Source organism: Sebastes fasciatus, chromosome 6, assembly GCF_043250625.1.
Source record: "Sebastes fasciatus isolate fSebFas1 chromosome 6, fSebFas1.pri, whole genome shotgun sequence".
In the NCBI taxonomy this organism is placed as follows: Eukaryota; Metazoa; Chordata; class Actinopteri; order Perciformes; family Sebastidae; genus Sebastes; species Sebastes fasciatus.
The window spans coordinates 18960613-18986665 of record NC_133800.1 but is presented as its reverse complement, the minus strand read 5'-3'; the positions used below and the strand labels follow the sequence as shown (position 1 = coordinate 18986665).

Genomic DNA, 26053 nt, shown 5'->3' with positions numbered 1-26053 from the left:
ACGAATAGAATCGCGACCTTCTGGTATTTTATTTTGGCATATCAGCACTGTATCATTACCCCTGCACGGAAATACAGCTTATTATTATAATTTCAAGAGGATCAGCAGGTTGTAAGTTTTAAAAAAAATGTGTGTGCTGTGATTAAATCATGGCCTCTGTGTGGGAGGCCTATTCTGAAGCCTCCTTTACCCTAATGAGGTGTGCTTTATGATGTTGATCTTAATGATATCAAGTTGGCCTTCCAGTTTTACTATTCATCAGCTCCACATCAGGGTGGACAGGGATGATTGTGGATGTGGATAGAAATTGGGCACACAAGAAGATTAAGTGGACAAATGATTGTGTCATATGTTGCAGGTGGAATGTTATTTATAGAAAAGGATGACTGAAAGATATGAAATAAGAATGCAATAGCTCTGTGGCTGAATATGTGAGGCAACTATAAAGTGCTGTTTATAGTAAAGTACCCCCTTATTGAAATGCACAGGCCTCGTGACTCATGTTTGCTCATTAAAACACCTCTGCTTTGCTCCTCCTACCGACGACAAACGAGAGTAAACTCGAGAGCTAAAACTGTAGCAAGTGAATGGGACACCTGAAGAAGAAAAAAAAAGATGATGATGCCATTGACAAATAATAGGGTGTTAATTTCTCACCACCTGATAGTTCACTTCCAAATCCTGTCACACACACACACACACACACGGGCTCTTACTCACACACACACACACACACACATGAATTGACTGACAGATGCTAACTTTTTTTCCCCTGAATTGGGAGGAGTGTTTTATGGTCCAAAAAACTGAATCAAAGTTGTGCACAAGGTTACCATAAAACTGACTCCTGCAGTCCTGCATGCTCCTGCGCATGATCCATCACATGTTCCACTGCTTGTTATTGTTGACCCACTTCCAAAAGAATCCTATATATTAACCCATTTGTGCAAAAGCTATCGGTTAACTACTTACATTTCTGTGTGGAGGGAGTGGGGGAAAAGGAAAGTGAGCTTGGTTCTCACGCGTATAACACGGCGGTGAAGCAGCAGCGCTCGGGCTTTTTATTTCGTGCAGTGAGGCGACATCAGGCAGCATATGATATACCTGCCTGAACAACCATTGTAGTCTATACCCTTCGGATGCGACGATGACAAAAATCACAAAACACAGTAAGGACTTCGACGCGAAATCGAGACCGTTAGAAGCAATTTAACTCAAATACAGTGGTGCCTTTTATATAGGGAGGAAGAAGAAGCAGAGCAAATGATGGAGCGAGTATAGCAGCGTGTTATTGCGAATAGAAAACGCAGCCTGCATTGGAGGAGGCAGAAGAAGACGCTCAGGCAGCTCCAGGATGCTCTCTCTCTCTCTCTCTGCATCTCTCTCTCGTCATAGTTCATTTTTATTGTTTAATAGATCTGATCGCATCTTCCATTTCTGTGTAAAAAAAAACAAACATATGGTTTCCCTGCCATCCATCCATTCTCATCCCTGTGTGAGTGTGAGGCTGCTCGGTGCTCAGGCAGCTCCAGGATGCTCTCTCTCCATCTCTCTCCATCTCTCTCTCTCTCTCTCTTTCTCTCTCTCTCGCTCTCTCTCTCTCTCTCTCTCTCTCCCTCTCTTCATAGTTCATTTTTATATTTTTAATAGATGCAAAAATCTGATCGCATCTTCCATTTCTGTGTAAAAAAACCCCATATGGTTTCCCAGCCATCCATCCATTCTCATCCCTGCTGCTCGATGCAAGGCGGACTTCTTCCAGCGCGCTCACAGTACAGTAATGGATGGAGATGAGATGGAGACTGTGCACATGCATGGATAGCAAGGGGTTGCATTTGCGATTTTTTTTTTCATGACATCACCGCAGTTATACTGTCGTGGTCCGAGAGGCCTTTGACCTCACCGGGGTTGGTCCATATTTTGGCCACCCCCATACCTCACCACCACCACCCCCCTATCGTTTGGGGATGGCCCTTATCCCCCCCACCCCACCACCACTCTTCTCAGACCGACCGACCATGCAGCCTGCAGAACGGACCCCTTTGGCTCAGAGTCATCGGCTTCTTTATCTCTCCTTTTACGCACACGCTTTGGATGTGAACGGACAACTTGACACTCTTTGGCTTTAAAAAAAACAAAAAAACAAAAACAAAACAAGCTTTATAATCCGAAACATTTTGCGTCGTAATTCCCTGTGCCGTTATATTGCACACTTTTCCACAGGAAACCGGATTTCCCCCCTTCTCTCTTCTTCTTCTGCCGTGTTTCTTCTCCTCACAGGATATCTATTGCTGCTGCCACACAACGACTTAATAGAGGCGAAAGAGCCCTTTTGTGGGATTGGAGCTTATTTGCATTGCAAATTAGGGCCCCCCTGTGCAAGGATGACTGCACCTTACACCGCGATTTTCAAGGCCTATACTTCAACTCAGTAATATTGGGTAATGTCAAGTGAATATGACATTAACATTGGGATTATATATCTTTTTTTTTTTTTGAAGAATTGCTGCCTTTTTTTTTTTTTTTTTTTTAACGCCGGGTGTGTAACAGCTCGGGCTGTGCAATAGTGTGGCCCTCAATTGGGAATATATAAGGAATATAATGCACAAATGTGACTTGAAAAAAGAACACTGATGACTTTTGCTTTTGAGCTCGGGGATGGAAACTTTGGAGACCAAAGAAGAAGGAAAATGTACATGTGGATTATTGCTGAAGATTGTGGGAAGTGGGTTGTTATCTTTGGTTATCTAGCTGTATGAGTGTTCTGCTCGTCATAAAGCTAGATAACCGAAAGTAAAAACTACTTCCAGACTCGTCGAGGACTTGTGGAAGACATAATATACTCCATTTTACCAGAATGGACCAACAGATTGTACATGTTATTCATATAACTGACTTTTTTATTTTGATATTATTTTGAATGTACATATAAGTTTGATAACAATTTCACCAGTAAGGGACAGCTTTGTTTTTACACTTTTCTTTAATTTGATTAATAACTTTTTTCAGAGAGCATAATGCACATTATTGTTGTACTCACTTATCCACATTTAAACATGTGCACACACACTTTCTCTCTTTTTCTCTCTCTCTCTCTCTCTCTCTCTCTCTCTCTCTCTCTCTCTCACACACACACACACACACACACACACACACACACACACACACACACACACACACACACACACACTCTCTAAACTTCCCTTCAGGCCTGATATTGCATGTTAATATTGATAGCCTATATTTGATCCTTTAACATTTTAAATGTTATTTAATTTGAATGAAATTTGTTGTACTCACTTAAATCTACATTTATACATGTGCGCACACACTTTCTTTCTTTCTTTCTCTCTCTCTCTCTCTCTCTCTCTCTCTCTCTCTCTCTCTCTCTCACACACACACACACACACACACACACACAAACACAAACGCACACACACACTCTCTCTCTCTCTAAACTTCCCTTCAGGCCTGATATTGCATGTGAATATTTTTAAATTGAATGAAATTCCAAACTATATAGGCTCGTCTTGAGCATTTCATGGTGAACTGACTGAAAGAGGGACATTTAGGGGCTTCTGTAGAAACCCACGTGCATGTGCTTCTTATTTCAGCATGATCGAGTCCGGCCAGGAAACGGCGCTGGCATCCCAAACAGTCATAATTAGGACGTATACTGAACTGACAAAAAATGGAGAGAGAGAGAGAGAGGAGACTTGGGGGACTGGGGTTAGGAGAAGGAGGGAGGTGGCAGAAGAGGGAGGAGAGGAGGGAAGGAGGGAGGGAGTGAGGGGATTGGGGAAATGTGTGTGTGTGTGTGTGTGTGTGTGTGTGTGTATGGGGGGGTCTTAATTGATTCCGTTAACCGCAGTGCAGGAGATGTGAACGACTGGACGATCCCATTCCCACGCTCGGTGGGGCAAGTGGCAATGCCATGCCCGGGCCCAATATATGACAGACACAGCGCCGTGAGGGCCTGCTGGAGGGGCCGGGGGGATGGGGGGGATGAGGGGGGCGACAGGGGTCATGAAAAGACGTCAAGTGCACCAGACTCATCTGCATCCCAAAAAGAAAAGAGGCGACGTTTTCCCATGCAGCCCCAAGCCGACGACGCGGCGCTCCTATAATAAACTTGAGTAGTAACGGTCGTGAATGTCTCGCCAATTGTGCTGATAATGAGGACTTTGGGGTCATTATCTTAAAACTATGCAGGGGTTTATGAATTTGAAAAGGGGGATGGTTTTGCTGCTGCATGCTGCAACATTATAATCCTGCATGCATGGGATCCAGGCTGTTGTTGTATATATATATATATATATACTCCTCCTGAGAATTATTATAGTAGCTATAATGTTGCATTTCAATAGGGGACATTTATGCGCATTGTTTGCGTTTGAACTTGACCATGAAGGGATTTGAGATCAAGTTTGCTGGAAGGGAAATTTGTTATGGGCATGTATTATTTATAGACAAAATATATAATATCGGTGGATCAGAATGCACACTTATAATTACATACATTTTAATAGGGCCTTCTCAGATATTAAAACAATATATTATTTAATTAATGCTTTAATTAGTAAGTTTTATAATAATAAGAATTTTGCAGTTATAGCTGAGTTGCACTTATTTCGTCATAAATAAGTGATAGTTTCTTTCCAAAACCCCATAGACACAGTTTGGAGAGGCTTTTACGCACCTGATTTTACCTGTCAGGTGATGTTCTGTTTCCGGAGCAGACCACGTGATTAAAACAGGCCCTGATCGTTTTAATAACATGTTTTGACAACTCGAGAATTCCCTTCGTTCAAGGTGTGTATGTTTTTTAATTCCCATGTTTGAAAATATCTGATTAAGTCATATTTTCAGGCGTCTGTTCAGAAATCTGTGACACAGAGGATTATTCAGCAGCGCCGTGTTAAACAGAGAGACACACTGGCTGAATCCAACACCGCCTTTTTTGCTGAAAAGGTCTCTCGCACGACTTTCTCACACCGTCAGAACAAAACTAGTGTCTCTTGTTCCCGACCCCTGTCAAAGACGGCACACAATACCAGGTCGTTTACCCGAAAAGAAAATTTGAGAACACAATTTGGGTTGAGCAGCGCTGAATAAAACAAGTCTTATTGTCCTCGGTTAAGTCGATTGAAATAGTCGTCTAGCTTTATGAAAGGGAACACTGTTTCCAAGTCTGGGAGGGGGGCACTAAATGTCAACCCAGAGGAGGAGAAAAAAAAAAACTTAGGATCTGTAACTAAGCCACCATCTCATGTCAGATACATTTTCTACAAGAGATTCTTTTTCTTATTCTCATTTTATGAGTTCTTCACTCAAACAAGAAATTGAGACAAAATATCCCCTTGTATATTTATATTTTAAAGGTCCCATATTATGCTCATTTTCATGTTCATACTTATATTTTGTTTTTCTACTAGAACATGTTTAAATGCTGTAATGTTAAAAAAACACTTTATTTTCCTCATACTGTCAGCCTGAATATGCCTGTATTCACTCTCTGTCTGAAACGCTCCGTTTTAGTGCATTTTGACAAAATTGCAACAGCCTGGGTCCATGCGTACTTCCTGTCAGCTGATGACATTCACATCCACTGCAACCAGGAATAAACTGGGACACATTTAGAACAATTACGTTTAAAATTGTGTCAAGGGTCTAAATATCGTATATTCGTGACATCATGAATGGGCAGAAATCCTGACAGCTTGTTTTAAATGCAGAGTTTCTGACTACGGGGCTGTGTGTATTTCCCTGTGGATTGAGTGTTTCGATACTTTCACAGTATTTTTAAAGGACTTAAACCTGCTTTATAATAAAAAAAACATGAAAAGCTCACTTTTTTTATAATATGGGACCTTTAAGTAGATGTTTATCAGATGCAGTATATTTTTAAAGAGTCAGTATACATAAGTTAACTGGCTTGATTCATCCCTCCACAATACTAACCTGTAGGTGCATCCTTCTGAGCGTCAAATAAGAAAAAAGGGCCTTAGTCCACACAGTCAATAGGAAACGCAAAGCAATGCTGAGATGTACTGTTGCCAGGAGAGAGCAGCATCACATGTCTCAAACAGCTGCAAATCACACTTGCATGCATCTTCCCTCCTCCAGTAGCTGCATGGAGGAGAGGTGCACTATGGGTTGGCAGCGGTCTTTACTGCCTGTCTCTGGAGATTGAGTAAATCTCACCAGTATGGTTCACATTAGTGCTTTTTATGAACACTGACAAGCACTCCTGCCTTGAGTCCTTAAAAAATAATGAACTGTATTCTCTATGTGTGGTGATGACGTGGGTACTCTATATCTAAATTTACCTGATATAGTATAAAGGTGCATCTTCCCTGTGTCTCTATAAATGAGGCTGAATTGTGTCTTCTGGTGTGCGAGGTGGCCAAAAGTATGCTTTTATATTATTAATAGAAGTGTTCCTGACGTACAGGCATGTTGGTGAGAAAGAAAGGCCCCCGCTGTTCATTTCACGCCCTCCATTTCCATAGATATAAATACAGCCGTGTGATTTGCGTGTAGAAATGGGTGGTGACGGTCCTCTTTTCCTTCAGTAAATGGAGGGGCCAGGCGCTCGGCTGTGCCCTTCTTTCCACGCTCGCACATACAGTGTGCCGCAGCCATTGTTGTCACGTGATTTGTTGAGTAACCAAAACCATGGCGACCATGGAAGGTGTTTTCATATTCATTGGACGGGCAATCAGCATATTTTATGTGAGCGTGCCCAGGGTTTTTTATGTGCTTCCTCTGTGCCTCTGTGCTGTGCATGGCAGGTGCAGTAGCAGGTTTATAATATGTATCGGCTGCAGGGTAATTTCTGTGCCAGACAAAAGGACGTGAATATAGTCGTCACACAGGTGCCATTTGTTAATCTATGTGTTGCATGGCTTTGTTTTTTGCTACTCATTGCGGCCTATACTCCCACATTGTTTTGCAATAACAAAGTGGTTAGATATACGGCTTCTTTTTCAGTAGGAAAAGTTGTCATATTCATAGCTACCATGAAGCGTCATCTGCCATATTAGCCAGCTACAAATCGTCAAAACGATTTCATCCAGGTTTAACTGAGCAGAAACACGGACTCTATATTCACGCTGCTATGAGGCTTGTGGTGGGGCGAGAGGCTCTGTGTGCATCTACGTATGCACGTCTGCATTTGCATGTGTTTTCCCGTGTCTCTGCGATTAACCGACCCAGGCGTCTCCGGATAGCTAGTGAGGCCACTACATCATGTTGATGAAAGGGAACAATAGCTGTGTCTCAGTCAACAACGTCTGTCTGTCTGGCTTGGGCCATGTCTCTCTCTCTCTCCTTTTCTCTGTGTGTGTGTGTGTGTGTGTGTGTGTCTCCTGGACATGAACTTGAACTTGAGACAGGCAGCCAGACACCATCTGTGCACCAGGGGTAATGAATTCAGTGCATTCATGGCTGTGGTGGAGCAAGCCAGGCCAGCGCCACCCCATTGATGAGCAGATGACCCCTAGTCTGAGTTAGCTCTTCATCACTAATAGAATTCAACAATACCAGCTGGTAGTAAGGGGAGTTTATTTTGGCTGTTTGCCTAAAGACAAATAATAGTAGTGGTGGATGCGTGTGTGCAGTATGCGTGCTCGCCTGCATGCGTCTGTATGCGTGTCGGTGTTTGAGCACGTATGCACGAAGCCCTGCATGTTTTTTCCTTCCTGTTTATCTTCGTCTCACTATATAGCTCATGCAAATTAATTGACACACACCCTTTCGCTTCCCATATACTGGGCCTCTCCCCATTAAAGCACTGGCCTGCTATTTTAACGACACAGCCATGCTGAATTTATGGCCTTGATAATTGAAAGGGCCGGTTCAGTATTCCCCCTGATAAAGTGTAGTAAGTGAATGAGGCATAAACCTTAAACAAGCCAGGCACAATGTGAATTCCTGCAGGCCCTCCTTCCTCCTCCTTCCTCCTCCTCCTCCTCCTCCTTCTCTTCCTCCAGCTCAGGCTTCTGTCACAATCGCACACACACGCATGCGCACACACAATAAGGCTTTTCCCTCTGGTTGGTGTCGCCACGGCAACGGTAGGTGAGATCACCGTGCGCATGGCAGCATCAGCCCCTGCCAATGCAGGACAGATTCCTGGTTTCTGTGTGTGTGTGCATGTGTGTGTGTAGAGCGCTCTATGCAAGAAACCATAATGCCATCCACCCCCCCCCCCCCTCTCTCCACGGCTCAATGTAGACACATTATAGTGTTCAAATGGTGGTTAATGGTTAACTGATTTAGTTTATCTAGTTTTCTCCATAAATTGAAGTCATGATGTTAATTTAGCTGCTGAGTGAATTGTCCGAGGCTGTGGTTTATATATATAAGTCAAAACAAAATCTGAGATTGTACATTAGTCTTTTACACACAAACGGTGTCAAAAGGTGTCATCGGCTTCATTAACGGTGTCATTAACAGGGATCTGATCGGCCTCGCTCCATAACAGACCAGCCAGCCATAACTTGCCAATAATCCAGCGAGGAATGTCATGCTCGGGCCCTTTTTAATGACATCATGCATGGCCACTTGAGCGTCTTGTGGGGAGCAGCGGGCATGCTGTGCTCCGCCACGCTGTACAGCCCTCCCTCAGCCTCCTATCAGCTAACTGCGTGGATATGCATGGCCGACATGCTAGACCGTAAAAGATCTGTTCCATACGGAAACGTAATGTGATTGAAAGTGATAGAGCGTCGTCTGTAATGGTGTGGGTTTGTTGTGGTCCGGCATGATGAGATTATTCAGCTCTCGTGGTGTTAAAATGATCTCTTTGGTAGTTGTGTGACATACAGAATAATATGCAACTAATGCAAACTTTTACCACAAAGTGAAACTTCAGCCCTAAATGAGTCCTAGAAAATGTGTCAAACACCACTCTCATGACACAGATGCTCTGAGACTAATTTATAAATATAGTCAGCCTATTTAAAATTGAGAGGTTGTGTTTATTCCCTTTTATTGTCCATCAAGCTGACAGTTACAACTGAAGTGAAGCCAACATTTTGTTGTCCCAAAACTGACCCTGCCCTATTAATCTAAAATCTCCATCAGTATAGTATAGCTAGTGTGCCACAGCCACTCCCTATATGTCTCTAATATTTAAGTTCTGACCACAGAACTCATCACTGCAAAAAGACTCAATAGAGGCAAGAAACAAAATAAGAGAAAAGGAGATTTTGAGATAAATCAAACCATACAGTTTTATTCTTTGAAACACATACATTTATAATCATCTGTAGACCTTATTAAGGTAACATAGTGGTTATCTTGCCTCAGTGTTTCTTTGAAGTATATACACATGTAATACTGTTGTCAAGAATTTGTCAAATCACAATGTGTAATGCAAGCAATACTGTGTGAGCTGATAATGATGTTTGCAATACCTCAAAATTTAAAATAACTAGACATTTTTGCTTAAATGATACAAATTTGCTGATACTTGCAGTCAACATACAGTTTATTGTTTTTATTTTAATACAAAATCTAACTGCAAAAGTTATAGGGCATTAGGTAGAATATGATGCAAATGCCACATTTTACACATTGCACCTATATTGCCAATGATAATAATGCTAACATTATACTTTCAGCTATGTAGCTGTATTATTAGACATCAATACCGTGGCAGCAGTAGTGCACAATAAGGCCGTGTGCATAAATGCTATTTTTGCTCTAAAGCCGGCTATCATCCTGTCTTCTAGGATATCTGTGCTCGGCTGGCTTTTGATTATGCAAATACTATGCACCATAAATAAATTAGTATAATTGCATCTGAAATATGCTTTGAATCTTCCTCGAAGATGAAAGGGTGTAAATAATATATTTCGTGTCACTGCATTATTCATCCTCTATTAATTACAAACATCGGGGCGCTCGGTCTCACCATGCTATGTGCTATATACTCATGTTGTTTTTTATATACAGTGCACCGTATGTACGTCCACGATCCGTCAGTGTCAAGGTACTTTTCTCTAAATTATAATGTTAATTGTCTCTCACTGTATTCACTCTCAATTTCCCATTAGTAAACACCTAACGCTATCAGCGTAATGCGGTTTCCACACCTTAATTGGCTTTTATTGTTGAGATGGTAATTACTGTTTGAACAAGCTCTGACTCTGTAAAACCCAACGTACCTGCATTCACTCTCTGAACATCCAGATTTTTTTCTTTTTCATATTAGGCATAAGCACGTCTGCCTTTCATAGAAGAGGAGGGGCTTCAGAAAAGCATTAAATAAGCATAAATACTGTAGCCGTGCCGCCACTACAATTAAAATGTGCCCGTCTTTACGCTCTTTGTAAAGCATATGGTATTGAGGCCTCGATGCAATTTGAATACGGGGAACCATTTGAAAAATATATGCTGTTCGGCAATTAAATTATATGGGCACTCGGACTGGGGAGCCAGTACCAGCGCATATAGAATAGTGAGCAGTAGTTGCTACGCTCGCATTAGCATCTGGCCCTTTTATGTAAATTTGATGAGAAAGGACTCATGCATATACGCCAGGGCTGGGGTGTACTCGCCTAATATCCTTATTAGAGAGGGGTGAATTAAATATTTATTAGGGGGGCTAAGGGTTAGGAAGGGGGGCCTGTCCTGTGTTGTCGTGAGGACCCGAGGTGGAAAAAGGGGGGAAAGGGAGGAGGAGGTTGGCTTTCTCTACGAGTGTCTCTCTCTGCCTCAAGGTGCCACCATCTTAAGGCGTTTGGCAGTAGTGAGAGTGTGAGGAGGGTAGACCTAAAATGTCCGCTGGCATAGACACGCGCACGCATACACATTAACGCATACAAATTTTCTGTGTGGCACGTGGACGGGAACACGGAGCTCTTGAAAGTCGATTATTCAATTACTGTCATCGGCAGCTCTGCATGCTGAGCGTTTCATTTGCATGTATTTAATTCCCTCGATTACTGTCACCTACGAGATCGGCCTGTGTTTAGCTTCCTACTGCACGCCGCTTATTGGATACGAGCGCTAATACTAGCGCCATCATCAGAGCTAAACTGGTGTCTGCTAATATTTTAATTATTTCAATTAAGCATTTTTATACATTTTCAGCTCCAAGAAACTATTTGTAGGTTGTTGAGTTCATTATAATGGGGCACACAGCATTTCTATTTGAAAATATTTCAAGTTACATGTATTTATGTGTTATATACACACTGTTTGCAGTGTTAAACTGTTACATGAAATGATTTGATTGCAGTAATCTTCAACCAGAGCTCGGCACCTTAAAGTGCCACACATCATAGAAATAAAAGTCAACATATTGTATATATCACAAATGTATCCTCAACCGTAAAGGTGCAGCACTTATACCTTTTCTCTACAGTTACTGATAAAACTTGCTCTTTTTGTGAGAGTATTTCTTCAAACTGTTACGCCAAAAAATGACAATGCAAATGCTTCAGAGCAGAGAAAAGGAAGTCGGTGACAATATTGCCAATTTATGTAAATCAGCGCTATACTGTTCCCCCTATCATTTTCTGTCTCCTTCTCTCTTACTCACTATCGCTGTCACATACACACACCATAGCTGACCTCCCGTATCTGTTAATTATCATAAATGTGCTTAGTGAGACGGCACACACACACACACACACACACACACACACACACACACACGTACGGCGCACAAACACACATTGTTCAGTGAGATACAGACACAGCATTAGCATTCCCTTTCATCCTGAAGTGCTCCTGAGGCATAGCATGAGGAAGAATGTGCAGGAAATTATTCAAGATGAATTATGCCACACATCATCCCCATTTTTTCGGGCATCGACACACACACACACACACACACAGACACACACATACATGCGGTTCACCAGAAATGTGCTATCGGAGGTATTTGACTATTGTTACAATTAGTTTTGGTTAAAATTGGTCGTTGATGTGTTTCTGTATATTCACATATATTGCTGTGTGTATTCATCTGGAAGTCATCACGTTCATATACTAGAAGTGTGTGCGTGGATATGATGTATATGTGAGCTGTGTGTCCCTGTCGCAGTCAGCCCGTTGTCCCTTTTTATATGCATAAAGTATACATACAATATCAGCTGTTCCCCTGTTTCCTCTGATGAGTGGTACGCCCCGGCGTGCTGCCAAAGAAGTGAGAATAATTAAGCGGCTGCGTGTTTGAGCATGGCGTTGGCTAATGGATTGTTACCGGGAGGAAATGAGACAGGCAGCATGTGGGAGCTGGGTGGCAAAGCAGACTTCAACTTTGGATAATGAAACACTGAAAGCCACCGGGGTGGAGAGTAGACACACCTCTCGTAAAAGGAAACGCTTTTGTTCTATGACTACTTCTTTTTGTCGTATAGGTAGGTGCAATTGGCGAGGAGTCGCACAGTGTGAGAAAGGCACGGTCGGTTCTGCATCGCTTGAGTCAAGATATATGTAGTTTTTCCAATTTTAAATTCCCTACACTGTGTTTCAAATCAGTGCAGCTCACTTAAACATAATTTTTATTTTTCCTCGTCGAATCCTTCTATGAGCTATAGGCTCCTCTCCATGTTATCTTCTATTGCCTGCGTGTGATATACAATTTGCATTAGATTTAGCATCCTCTGCATCACCACACTGCTGCTTTAGAGAAAGCAGGGGATGATTCTTGGCACTGTCGTCGCCAGTGGAGCCCACCCACCCCCCACCCACCCTACACACACACACACACACACACATACACATGTAGGCTAGAAGCAGAGTGGTGGTGGTGGTGGTGGTGGGGAGAGAGGGGGGGGAGGGAGATAGAGGAGCAGGAGGGAGATGGGATGAGACAAGCCACACAAGCCGCAAAGGGAACGGGGTGAAGGTGGAGGGGGGAGTGCTGTATAGTTACCCTAAACCCTGCCGTAGGGCTAGAAGCACACACACACACACACACACACACACACACTGGTTTGCCACACAACCGCAAAACACACTCAGAACAGTGTAGAACATTGCAATGGGGAGTATGAGATTATGCCCTGTATGAAGATATCCCAATGGTTTTTATTGGTTCTTCCCATTACTCCTGAAGTGTTAATTGAATTTAAAGAGTATGACCTTCATGTTTTTTTTCAGGATCCTTGATTTTAATGCATTTTTTGGAGTTTGTATTTTATGAAACAAAAACATAAATAAAATCGATAACTAAATCATAAAAATCTTGTGTGGTTGAAGGCTATTATTGATTATTGCCGTGCAACATTGTGACAGTGCAAGTGTATAGTCATGTGTGTTTGTGTGTGTGTGTGTGTGCTTTGATACTGAGCTCTAATAAAAGGTGGCATCTGTCAGTGTGATATTGACATGCCAGAAGAGCCTCACAATCACTTGGGAACACAGAAGCAATGAAATCCAGAAAAAATAAACTACGTACAATAAGCTATATATATCCTCCCAATGAGTCATAACCACCACATGAAAATACAATGAACTGTTTTAGAATCTGTAATATCAAAAGTGCACTTTTTTGTGCTTCTTGTTCAACTACAGTATTTTCGACATCTGACCAGTTTCTAACCTGGTCCTCTTAAACCTTTCTTCACATGAGGAGAATGTCAGCAGTCACAGCAAATGAAAAGAAAAAACTGCAACCCACAATTGTTTAAGGATGCATTCAAGAATCATCGGCATGTTGCTGTGTGAGGTCAAACATTTGGTCTCAAACTAACCATAGGCTGTTACGAACCTCAAATGGACTTGACCTTTAGCCTTGACATTTGACCTTTGACCTCCTCACGCCAGTAGCCGCCGTGTTTCCATTCAATAGTCAAGCAAATTTTAAGAACACTTTTGAAATATTACAAATATCGTGCGTTTGCATCAACAGGTTTGGAGCGAGTAAACTCAGCTACCGCGTTGTTTGGTCAGACGGTGGCACAATAGGCTACGCATGGCTGTAATCCACCAGTAAATAGAGAAGAAGAACTAAAGGTTGCGAACCAGAAATGAAACAAGTCGGCTTGGACAGCCATCTACGACGAATAAAAATGGAGAGAGGTCTTCAGAAATTTGTTTCAATTGTGCAAGATTGAATTGTTCTTTCATATCAGCTAGTATTGACCATGTTTCATGTTGTCCAGAGATGAAAACAAGCATTCGCACGTTATGGGAATATCCGAAAATACGCCGACAGCGGAAATTAGCGGATCAGTCATGTGAGTTCGCTACCTCAGAATTTATTTGGCATAGGCGTTTCAATTTAGCGCAACAACTCTTTTTCGATAAAGTCAAAAACCACCTCAAGCGAGCGTAAAACTATAAATCAAATTCAAGAAGTTTTATAAAATTTTTCCGTTTGCATACAGCTTTTTTAATGCGATACCTCAAAATGACATTCAAATGAATGGAAATATGTCTAGTGACAGGGCAGAGGGTGTTGGGTTCAACAACATGGCAGCATTAGCACATCCATGGTTAGCATACTCCAGAATTAGCCTGGAAGACTTCACAACTTTGACCAAAATTATCTCAGTTTTAATAAAATTAAGTATCTATATACGTCAATAATACACCTTTAAACCTCTACGTTAACATTTAAACAAAGTTTCATATTAATATTTAATAAGTATGAAAAAACATACCTCCAATGACCTTCAAATGATCGGCAAACCAGCTGCTCGTGTGCCATAAAAAGGCACCAAGTTTGACTTGCTATTTGTGGCAAAGTGTAAAGGTTGAGAAGACATTTGCACAAAGTTATTGTCAATTTGAATTCCTGCAAGTCAACTTAGCGATGGTAAATGCTACCTCTGTTTCCTTTCACTACCATATACCTGTGTGTTTGCTTTCCCCTCCTTTTTTCTTAGTGGAAACATGTTAATTGTGATTTGCTCAAGAAGAGTTACTCAACATGTAAAGGTTAACTCTTAGTAGCTAAACGTATTCACTCCCTGCCTGTGTGTTTGTCTTTCCTCGCTGCAGTGATGGAGAAAGAGAGCTGTGGTGAACTGCAGGCAGCAGGAAGTAGAGGTCAAGACGAGATCTCTGGGATTTTGCTCTCTACTGGACCCACGTGAGGTGAGCTTGGGTGTGTATGTGTTTGTGCAGTATTAGCCTATATGGGCTAAATATGCAATACTATGACATCATGTAGTTTTTGTGTATTTGCCAAACTGTTTTGTTCCGTATTTGTGGGTTTACTGTGACCTCTGGTAATTCAAAGATGCCGTTTTTCAGTTCACACTCACACTAAGAATGTGTTGCAAGGCTTTTTTAATCACTGATTAAACGCCTAGCAACATAATCATTTTTCTTTTTTTTTAAATTCACAAGTCACCTATCTCTGAATTATTTACTGGAGACGTGATTTTGATATTTATTTTACAAATGTAAAATACAGTATTGAAAATGTAAAAAAAACAGCCAAATTTCTTTGTTGGCATGGGTTTTGTTTTTACTGATGTGTGAGACTGTTTGCCTGCAGCAAAGTTGGCCCATGTATGTGTTGGATGAAGGCACAGATGTTAGTAGTGGTCCAGAGGACACAGTAAACAGAATAACAGGGAGCTCAGGCGATGTGGGCAATATCAAATCCCATGACCCATTCTTTGCCCTGTGGTCCATACCAAAGACAAAAAGCACAGGGGAAACAGAGGTTACTGTTCACTGTACACCACCGCAACAACACAACACACACACACCAACAGTAGCTACAACCAGGAAGTGATTTCAACAATCTCGCCATCCTCTAGCCATTGAAATCCATGCGTTAGCGGTAATTGCCCTCCGTCCTGGCATTGTTTGCAATGCGTGCAGGACATTTCGCTCTATCAATTAGACCTCCAGCCATTATTACATGTGACATTTGATGTTATTGAAGAGAGACAAACATTTTAATGAGCATAACAAGGAAATATGTATCATATTAGGGTAGCTGCAGCAGCTGATTACCGTCCGTGCTGTCTTTGTTTCAACTTTGACCCCATTTCTCTGACCACTACATGTAGGTGACCTCTACAGAGGTTGAGGTGGTGCAGCGTGTTGGGATATTGCAGTAGGTGTACACACTGTGCACAACTAGCTGAAATGATCGACATCTGTCACTGTCAGCAGAAAATATACAGTAGCACTTCTTGGTACCTAATGCCATGCTCTCGTTTGTAAGACAATACCACACAGTATGAAAGAATGAAACCAAATAAAAATACCCTGGTGATCCTACATGTTCTGTGTTGAGAGTTCTCAGAGTTCAAAAGTTTATTTCTTGGTGATGCTGGATAAAAAAAATAAGTGGCTGTAGAGAAGAGGTGGTATGTCAGCGCCCATGGGCCTCAGTGTGTGCGGTGGTGTTACTCGTCCTAATTACTCCCAATACTCTCGCACACATTTGGTGGACTGCTCAGAAGGGCCAATTAGAAGGGTAGGGCAAGTCACTGGGTAGGAAAAGTCAGTGCTCGAGTCTGTAGCCATCTCGGCTATACCACAGAGAGATGGAGCCTTATAGCGGACTCCGCAGCACATTTCCACAAATTACCTTTTTGTATAAAATTAACGCTTTTGCCACCGTAGCACTGCTTCAAATGGAATATCTTATAACTTCAACATTGGTATATTTCTGTATTCCAGCATGATTTCAGCACAGAATTTAGGAATGCTGCTTTTTAGGTCAAATAGAGTGTAGCCAGGAGGATCATTGTGGATAGTGTTAATCAGGTTGACCAAAAGGTGTTAAAGGGCTACAGTGAAAAGCATTAGCCCTTTGTGAAAGAGGAAGTTGTTACTTGAGACTTCAGAATTGTGTCACTGCATAATAGAGGTGGGTCAACAGCTTTAAATATCCTAAACACAGCTAAAAAGCTGACTTTTGAATTAAGTTTCAATGGGTTTCGCTATATATGATACAGTTAACATAAACATCTGTGGAGCATCTTTGCAAACATTTTCTATACATACAAAACTATCAACTTGTATAGACCTCGCTCCCTCTGCTAAAAGCCCAGCTAAAAGTGTGACCCCTATATCTGACGTTGCATTATTTAGTTAGAGAGGTAGGCTTTTTCATGAGTAACATCTAACCCCCCCATCAGCCATTACCTGTCTGCAGAATATAGCGGGGTCATGGGTTTGAAGCTGAAACGGGAAACCAGAGCAGCTTTTCATCTTTGCAGACACAGATGTACTCTGACAATATGAGGAAATATTACCACCTAAAATAAGGACATGGACTCCTTCTCAATATTAAAATCTCTATGGTCATGATTTATATTTTTTTATAGCTCAGACAATACAAAAACATTTACACTGTAAATTTAGCCTTAGTACCATTTGCTGAATATTAAGATAAGCACCCATGAAAACACTGAATGTTTACTATACAGTATAGTTTGTTTACATTGCACCGCCTCATTTCCTATGCCATACTCATAATCATCTATCAGACGTGCATATTCGGAGTACAGCTGCTTACTATTAGGGCGCCAGCGGGGGTACGTATTTATAATGTGGCGCCCGCATTCGTGGATATAAACCCTCCAGTGTTGTAGGCCAGCTTCTGTATCATCAGTGTAAGCCCACAGCGATTAATGAAGTCGTCTGCATGTGTCTGCATGATTAAGGGGTGCTAAAGCGTCAGCGTGTGTGTGTGTGAGTGTGTGTGTGCATGTTGTCTCAGATAAAAAACAGAGAACAAAAGACGCCAGAATACAGCAAGGCTTTGCAGTAGGTCCATTCACAAATGTCAAAATGAACAATTTTGCACAGTAAGGATAGCATAGTAAATGTAAAGGCTTAATTCTTTAGGATGAGGTAATACAGTAGCAAACAATTATAAATGATGACTGAAACTGGGGAGGCAACAAGGGAGAAAATAGTACATTATTTATGAAAATATTGTAAAATATGTGAAAGGTATTTTCAGTGATTTACTTTCCATCTATAATTTTCTTTTTTTTCCTATTTGACAAGTAATTCCATATTTCATGCTTGGATGCAATCCCTTCTCCGTGCTATATATTGCAGATGCTCATGCCTCTTAGCGATAGCACAATATGTCCTTTCCATGCTTGTTCAAAAATTCCACAAAACTAGAACATCTTTTTTCCCCTCATTCTGATGCACTACATTATCCTCGGTGTGCCACGGGATGAGTCTGGAAATCTCATCTTATCAATTTATAATTAAAACAGATAAAACCACAGTTTTCTTTTTTCATTTAATATCCAAGTAGCTTTCAGCGGGCTGTGTAATAGCGCTGCGTAGGGAGGGTTTCTTCTGCATCATCATACAGTCAGAACAAAGGATATGCACATCGTAAAAATCATGCAAATGAATGCAAATCGCTGGCAGCAAGGAATAGCGAGGTGGCAGGAGGGGAGTTTGTATAAGCAGAGGGATGCCAAGGACTTTGTATACAACACTTGCCGGACCATCTTCCTTTAAGTTGTGGCAGATAACTAAAAATATATTGGTTTGAATCTGAATTCTGCACAATAAAACAAGACAGTTTTACTCCCAGTGCCTAAACAATATGTAGCTTTGTATTGTTTCTGTTCTGCTGGAAATTGTTCTTTATTTTTCATGATGCAACAAAACACATTGAATGCAAATGCGATACAATGGCTGCAAACAGCACTGCAGTACATGTGTGTGTGTTGGGATGATGCAATATTTCAACCGTAGCGCCTGAGAGAAATGCAGAGCAGATATTAGTAACACCGGCGCTAATGAAAGCCCTCCTCGTCGCCTCCTCGCCCGTCCAGTAAAAACTTTATCAAACATGTGACATTTTCATGAGTGTGTTCAGTAACTGGGGGGATTAGGTAATGATGAACTGGGTCAGTATCCATTTAACTTTAGCCACGAAAATATGCTTGTATTTATTTCCCTGGATATTTGATTTGGTTCTCAGCATGAATATTTAAAACACTAGTAGGGTTACCTATATACTACATCAGGACAATATCGCAGATGCATCAGCACAGAAAGTGCAAAAAACATTTATTTGTGTACTCAAAAGCTAAAAGTCCATTTGCTTTCATCCTAAATTACATATCATAATTTTTATAATTCATAATACAACACAGCTTTACAGCGTGTTCAAAGTGTTCAAATTAATTCAGAATTTTATTTAATCCTAATTTAGAAATCCTAGAATTATGTAATGAGATACAAAAATGTGATAATTTTGCAAAGCGTGTATTCTTCCGTCAAATTAATTCCTACAGCATGACTTCCCTCGACAAAATGCTGATATTAATGTAGACGTGGTTTAACAATATCGCATTCAGAGGCTCTCATAGCCGCACAACAATCGGTAATTTGTTTCAACTTGCATACAAAAAAAAATCATATTTAAATAATGCCGCCCCTTTCAGACACACACACACACACACACACACACACACACACGGACCAACCCGCAGACACAATATGGTAGGGGAGTAAAAGGGGGGGAGGGCACAGACAGACATTCACAATTGTGCATAATGATGTTAACATTCCTGCATGTCTAATGCAGGGGATATTGAGACAGGCACTAGCTGGTCGGCGGTCTTGCTGTGTGTTGTGTGTTCACGGGTATAAACTGTAGCAGTGCATAATGATGTATTAATTGTGGCCTGTTCTCGCTCGTGGTGTTTGGGCTCCTTGCCGAGGTTACTACGCGGCCTTTGATGCGATCGTTAATCTTATCAAACATATGCAAGATCACACCGCAATTTATATTCTGGTCTGGTCGCATGAAATCGTAGGTGCACTGTAATCTGAGTAACAGGAGCGACTGCTGTTATTGCTTTGTGCAAATTTGCAACCAGTGGACGTATGTTTATTGTTTATTTCCTCAAATGGTGGTTAATTTTGGAGGGATTAACCCAGATTTGCAAAGCTGTTTAAATACAACAACTCGGCAAAGGGATATAAGCGTGAATCGGGCAGGATTTTAGAAGATAAATTGAAATAAATGGCATGGAAACAACAATTTAAAAACCTCCTCGTCCTAACTTAATGAATATTTGTATTCACAAGGAGTGGCTTAAAGGGTGTGCCTTATTTTCAAACGCATCAAGTGATCCTCCAATACTGTTTTTTTTTTTTTTTTCAACTTCCTCCTAAATAGAAAGACACACTCTCAAAGGGAGGGGAAGTGGATATGAAAATGGAGCGGCGGCATCATAAAAGATGGAAACAAAGAGGGACAGACAGAATACACCGAGAAGGACAGGCAAAAGATGAAGCTCATTTTTTTCCGTGGGCACCCAGTGGCGTCTGCATTGCAGATCGCTGAAATCCCCTTCGAATGCGTCCCTGGGCTTAAGGGGGGATGGGGTGGGGAAGGGTGAACAAGGGATGGGTTTATGCTATCTCTGCTTTAGTACACTTTGTTGTTTTTTTCTCCCACCCCCCCACACCGAAATATATTTTTTCTGTCTGCATCAAATGTCAAGTTAATTTCCTGGGTGCTATGAGGGATGTGTCCTCCCCTCCGGTATGTGTGGCAGGGCGGTGGATTGTGGCAGGGTGCTGTGCGTTCCAGTGTGTGTGTGAGTGTATGTGTGTGTGTGTCTGTATGGGTGAATGGGGAAAGGGAAAGGGGCATGGCAAGGCAAAGAGAGAGACGAGAGGTGGAGGTGGTGATGTGGGGGGGTTCAGTACAGTATCTATAAATTGGCTCTCTCTGAAGAGCCAGAGAGGTGTGTTGAAAGTGTGCATGCATATGTGTGTGTGTGAGTGAGTGGTTGTGTAAGAATATGATCCAATTATTAATAGATGCTTTTGTCAGTGTACCTATGCCCAATGTGTCTGTCCTTATTTGCGCATTCACATGTTCAGTTCTTTTGAAGGTCCGTCTAAATTGAATACTAATGCAGAAAGAAAAACATACCGCATAATAGATGCTCGGTAATTCAATGTCGTTGTAAAAAGAAAAGCAGAAAATCCTCCTAGATTTACAGGTATTTTCTCAACAATATAGGGTATACATAAGAGAGGACATTTGCTTGGACTCTCTCATCAGCTGCGCTGCATTTCCTGGTCGCTAACAACAACAACGTCTAAAGCTCATTACCAACTGATATCTAGTAGCATATTATGTTAAACATCCATGCGTATCAGTCCTCTTTTAACCTTGTTGCTTGGCAATAGCAGTCTTTGTGCGCTGCCTTCCAAGGCTAGGCCATATTTTATTTTTATTTTTTCTTTATTTCTCCATCATCATTGAGTAATTGTTTCCCTCTGATATCCTCATGTCTCCTGCTTTTAGACACAATGCAACCTTTATTTTCTCCTTTTTTACTATAGTAAACACAGATGTACTCTGGCTATCTGTCTCTCTGTTGTGTTGCTTGTACTTTTAAAAAAATAGAACTGTGATCCAGAGTTTATATTTGTGTTCAGACGCACAGATATTTCTTTTAGTGCCATATGCACATTGCTTTTTCCAGTTTCTTTACTGCATATGTGTCTAACCGTGCATGCGCGAGTGTTCAGATGCGTGCCCGTGTGTGTATGTTTATCTGAATGACTTTGTGCATTTTTTGCAGGCGGGCTGTTAAGTGTATGAAGGCAAACTGTATATTTTGTATTGCAAAGTGTAAAATGCCTTATTGCAGAGAAAGGGATTATGCATTTGTCAGTCGTGCTTACGCTGATGTATGCTCCTGCCCCACAAATGTCACATCCCATAACCCAGAAAAATTACACCAGTCCCACCTAATTACGCATATTCATGATGCTGTTTTGCATAGTGCTGGTAGCATACTTCTGTTACAAGCCACAGAGCTGAGGGATGTGGTTGAGTGAAAAGGCTTTCAATCCACTGATTCAGTGCGTCTCCGCCACAAGCATCAGCTTGATAACGCTACCTTCCATGCCAATTTTTTTATGATCTGAGACCATTATGGAAAGAGAGTTTTCTCTTATTTCTCGCAGTCAGTCATATTACCACTGCCTGCAGCATGTTCAAACCTAGTGGGAATTTTTAATAAAGAAATTAGCTTTGTCCTAGATTATGAAGGTCATTTTGAAAATAGATCAGATCTAATGGTTTTTGAAATACTTTGCCATTTATCCACCATCTCGGCTCTGTTTCTTTTTTTCTCTGTGTGTTTATTTTTACTCCTCCTATGGCCACTGGTAATGAACAGTATGTAAATCAGGCGACATACAGCGGTATACAGAGTGAGGAAATCCAAATAAAGTTGTGGCTGTAGAAGAAAGACAGGGGAGGAAGTGTCAGAGAGAAAGAGATGGAGGGGAGAGCGAGAAGACGGAGGAGAGTGGATGAGTCGTAGTGGCTGGCTCAGTGGCTTATTGTAGCACTTGCGGAACAGACTTAATCAGACTTGGCCCGGCTGTAATGAAGGAGAGGGTCCGGGCTGTGCCACTGCTTGGGTAAACAGCGATTGTTTCAGTCCAGGGTTCCCAAACACGGGCAACAATGGTACTATTGTCCCGCCAGCTCTTATTAAGAGGCGAGCCAGAGATGGGGTGAGGAGCAGAAGCGGGGAAGGGAGGTGGGTGTAAAAGGGGCAAGAGAGGAGAGGAGGGGGGGGTAAAAAGAAGAGGTGTGAGGGGGGGAGAGCAGGAGCGAGTGGGAACCTGACAGGAACAGAGGATGGGGAGGGGAGAAAGAGAGAGGGATAGAGGGAGAGCTGCTTCTCTGATCTTGTTTTTTTTTTTCACACTTGCATTGTGTCTTCGTTTCCCACCATCCTCCCCTTCTATCTTCTCAGCCATCATATCTCTCGTCCTTGTCTTTTCCTCTCATCCTTTCATCCATACTTCCTTCCTGCATCACCTCTATACCAGCCACCTACTCTATTCCTTCCATCTGTCCTTTGTTCCTCTTCGTTTTTGCATTTGGGATGGCGAGGGATGCTTTGCCTGTCATACCACCTTTGCATCACCTTTCCCATCCGACGCGGGAGAGCGAGAGCGAGAGAGAGAGAGAGAGAGAGAGGGGCAGAGAGAAGAGGAGCGAGAAAGAAAAAGAGGATTGGGAGGAGGGGGGGGGGGGATGAGAGGAGAGCTAGGGGAGAGAAGCGAGACAAAAAGAAAAAAAAGATCACGCTGCTTCCTGGCTTAATGAACATGGGCAAAGGATGATCACAATAGAATACATTATGCTCTTGTTAGTAGAGGCAATCAATTAGCAGAGAACACACCACTGGCACACCATCTTTCCGCGCTCGGGCACCGGCTCATTCACAGCCCAAACGAGTGGCCCAAGGAACCCCCTCGCCTCGCCGTATTTTCCCACCCTCAATGCTCAGCGGTCACAAAAGATTTGATTTCATTCCTCAATGTGAAAGGGGGGACAGCATCGAATTTGCATTTCCGCCACATTCACTCCACATTAGTTGAAATATTAGTCGGGTCTCGCTCCAGTCAAAGGTCCTGGCTCAGTGTAAAATGTGTGTATGTAAAAGCATATACATTAACCACAATTAATTCCCAAACCCTATTTAGAGCCAGCTATACCAATAAAAGCTTTACGGTGCTGATTGGACTTCCTCAATGGAAAACTGTCCTCTGACAACACACACTAAAGCTTGGCTCCACAAGATGGGAATCAGACATGACAATGTCTCTGTGACTGACACTGACAATTGCATACCAAATTGTCACTCAGGTCCCATCAGCAATTCATGCAGCGGTTGGGTGAAATTCCTTCATCCTTTCCCCCCCCATGTTTTCTTCTTCTTCTTCTTTTTTGTGTCAGCTAGAGGAATAGCTCCAGATAATGGCAGCAATCTATACTGTGAAAGAGGCAAGGAGTAGTTCTGCCTTAACACAGGCACAAATCACCACTGTCTGGCGGGGGGATCTGTAAAAGTGTCGGTGATGAGTAGAACACACTGCTTTCACTGAGCAACTTTGCTGTGATTCCAGGCCGAGGTTGCAAATGGAGGAAATAAAAGGAAATGAAGGAAAAGGGGAAAGAGGAAAAATTTTACTTCATGTCGGGATGTAGGTCTTTTCTTTTTTCTTTTTTTTTCCAAAGATGGTGCGTGTGGAGAGGAAGATGGCCTCAGGTTTGGGTTCAGGGAATCTGTTGTTGCTGTGTTTGCCAGGGCGTTTACACTCTGTGGCCATCTGGAGATTGTGTGTCTGTGTGTGTTCAGTCACATTTCCCTTTATGCTATTCTATTTAAAGGAGTATCATGTGATCTGATCATCAATATAACAATGTTGTAGTCTTGAAAAAACAATTCTGTATTTATTTCCAATAATGAAGCATGTGCACAATACACATAGTGACACTTTATTTTGAAATTCAAGCAAGCTAACAAGAAAAGCAGCATGGCTGTCAGTAAATAAAACATCGATCATTTACTAGTTTTGCAGTGCCACTCAGTGTCCTAACTTTAACCCGTACATCAATGTGTATTTATTTTCCATGAGTAGCTTCCCTCAACAGTTAACTTCAGATGCCAATCACATGATCATACGCGAGGTGGGAGCAAAATGTACAAGGACCAAAAGATTGTTTGTTTCTAGACAAGTGATCGCATTTGGTTGTGTTGATTTGTTATGGATAGGACTGCATTTTTGGTGTGGGGAAAAAAAGTGGAATTTTAGGTCAACAGAAAAATGATGAAGGTTTTTTACGCATGTATTACCTTGACAACAAGACAAATACTATGAGCACAATGTGGTGTATCTTTTGGATGCATTGTGTGCAGGTCATGTTTCTAATAGTTTTAAACTTTCAATTGGTTTTCATTTTATTTTAGTACTGATATTTTAGTTTAGTTTTAGTTTTTCAGAAAGGTTTTGTTTTAGTTTTTATATATTTAGTTTTAGTTTGTTGTTGTTAGGGCCAGGTATAATGTCTCAGTAGTATGTAGCTACATATACATACAAAATACATGGTTGTAGAACTGTGTAGGAATGGCCATAATGTTAAGTTAAGCCCGCTCAATTTCTGCGGTTGACGGAAATTCATGCTGTTCTGTCCTGTTTTCGGTAGTGCGACATTATAGCTTAAAACTAAAACTGAAACTGAAAAACTAAAACGTTCATTTCAATTTTATTTGTATTACTTTTTTAACCAGTTCAGTTTAGTTTTAGATTTTCTTAAGGATATTTTTTAGTTTCAGTCTAATAACAATATTTTTCTCTTGCTTATATTTATTTTAGTTTCAGTTTTAGTTTACTATAATAACACTGTTTAGGTAACAATTAATATAATATTTACAGTATGAATAGAAAACAAGAATTCTATACATACCACTATGGTTTCTCTTCGTCTGCAAGAGATATCTTCTTCGCCCCTAATCTTGTATGTAAGACCTTTGTCTTCATAAGAACCTAAGAACATAAATGCCTTCATTATATGTTACAATATAGAGCTCATATCTCAATCTTTTTTTTCCCCAAATAAATTATTTTATTTATAATAATGTCTGATTTTGACCCTTTATTGTCCTTTGGGACAAAACTAAACTTGTATTTCTACCATTTTGTCTGTTTGGCTGTGTGTAAGCTTGTGACCGTGTACGAGTTTCTGAGTCTTTGTATTTGCACGTGTCTTTGTATTTCCTGTTTTCAAGTTAAATGTTGTACCTTTACAAAAAGACACGTTGGTTACATTGTACATGATATATAAGGCTCCTGCTTACAGTCAACCTGCACTATAAGAGCTATATGTCTATACGAGCTTCTTCACTAATGCATGATTGAATAGAGGATGCATCCCAGTCTACATACTTTCTGTTCTGTGGATTGTATCTCTTTTACCATTGAGTGCGTACGTAGAGGTGTTTTGTTGGTCTTCAAAGTGCTACAGGATGGTGCAGGCTTGTGTTTTGACCTTTAGAAAGAGAGGAAAAAATACATTGCATTTCCCTCAGTGTATACTGTATGCGTGCTTTTGTGTTTGTATCTGTTGGAATATTCAAGAGCAAAATGCTTGTAATGTATTCAGTGTTTCAAGGCTGCAGAGGGCATTGTGTTCTCTCTCCACTTTGAAAGTTGAAATGTTCAACATCTAATGAATGGGGAGCAGGAATGGTAACATAGGGCAGGAGAGGGAGGGATGCACACTGTATTGCATCTGACTGTAGGGTGA

At 41.4% G+C, this 26053-nt stretch overlaps 1 long non-coding RNA gene across 1 annotated transcript in view; it reads left to right on the top strand.

Annotated features, from left to right (window-relative positions):
* LOC141769304 (uncharacterized) overlaps positions 1-26053 on the top strand; it is a 41245-nt gene that overhangs the window by 1439 nt on the left and 13753 nt on the right. The window contains exon 2 of the long non-coding RNA XR_012594280.1: positions 14968-15063. This is a non-coding gene — a long non-coding RNA (uncharacterized LOC141769304). The remainder of the gene's footprint in view (positions 1-14967; positions 15064-26053) is intronic.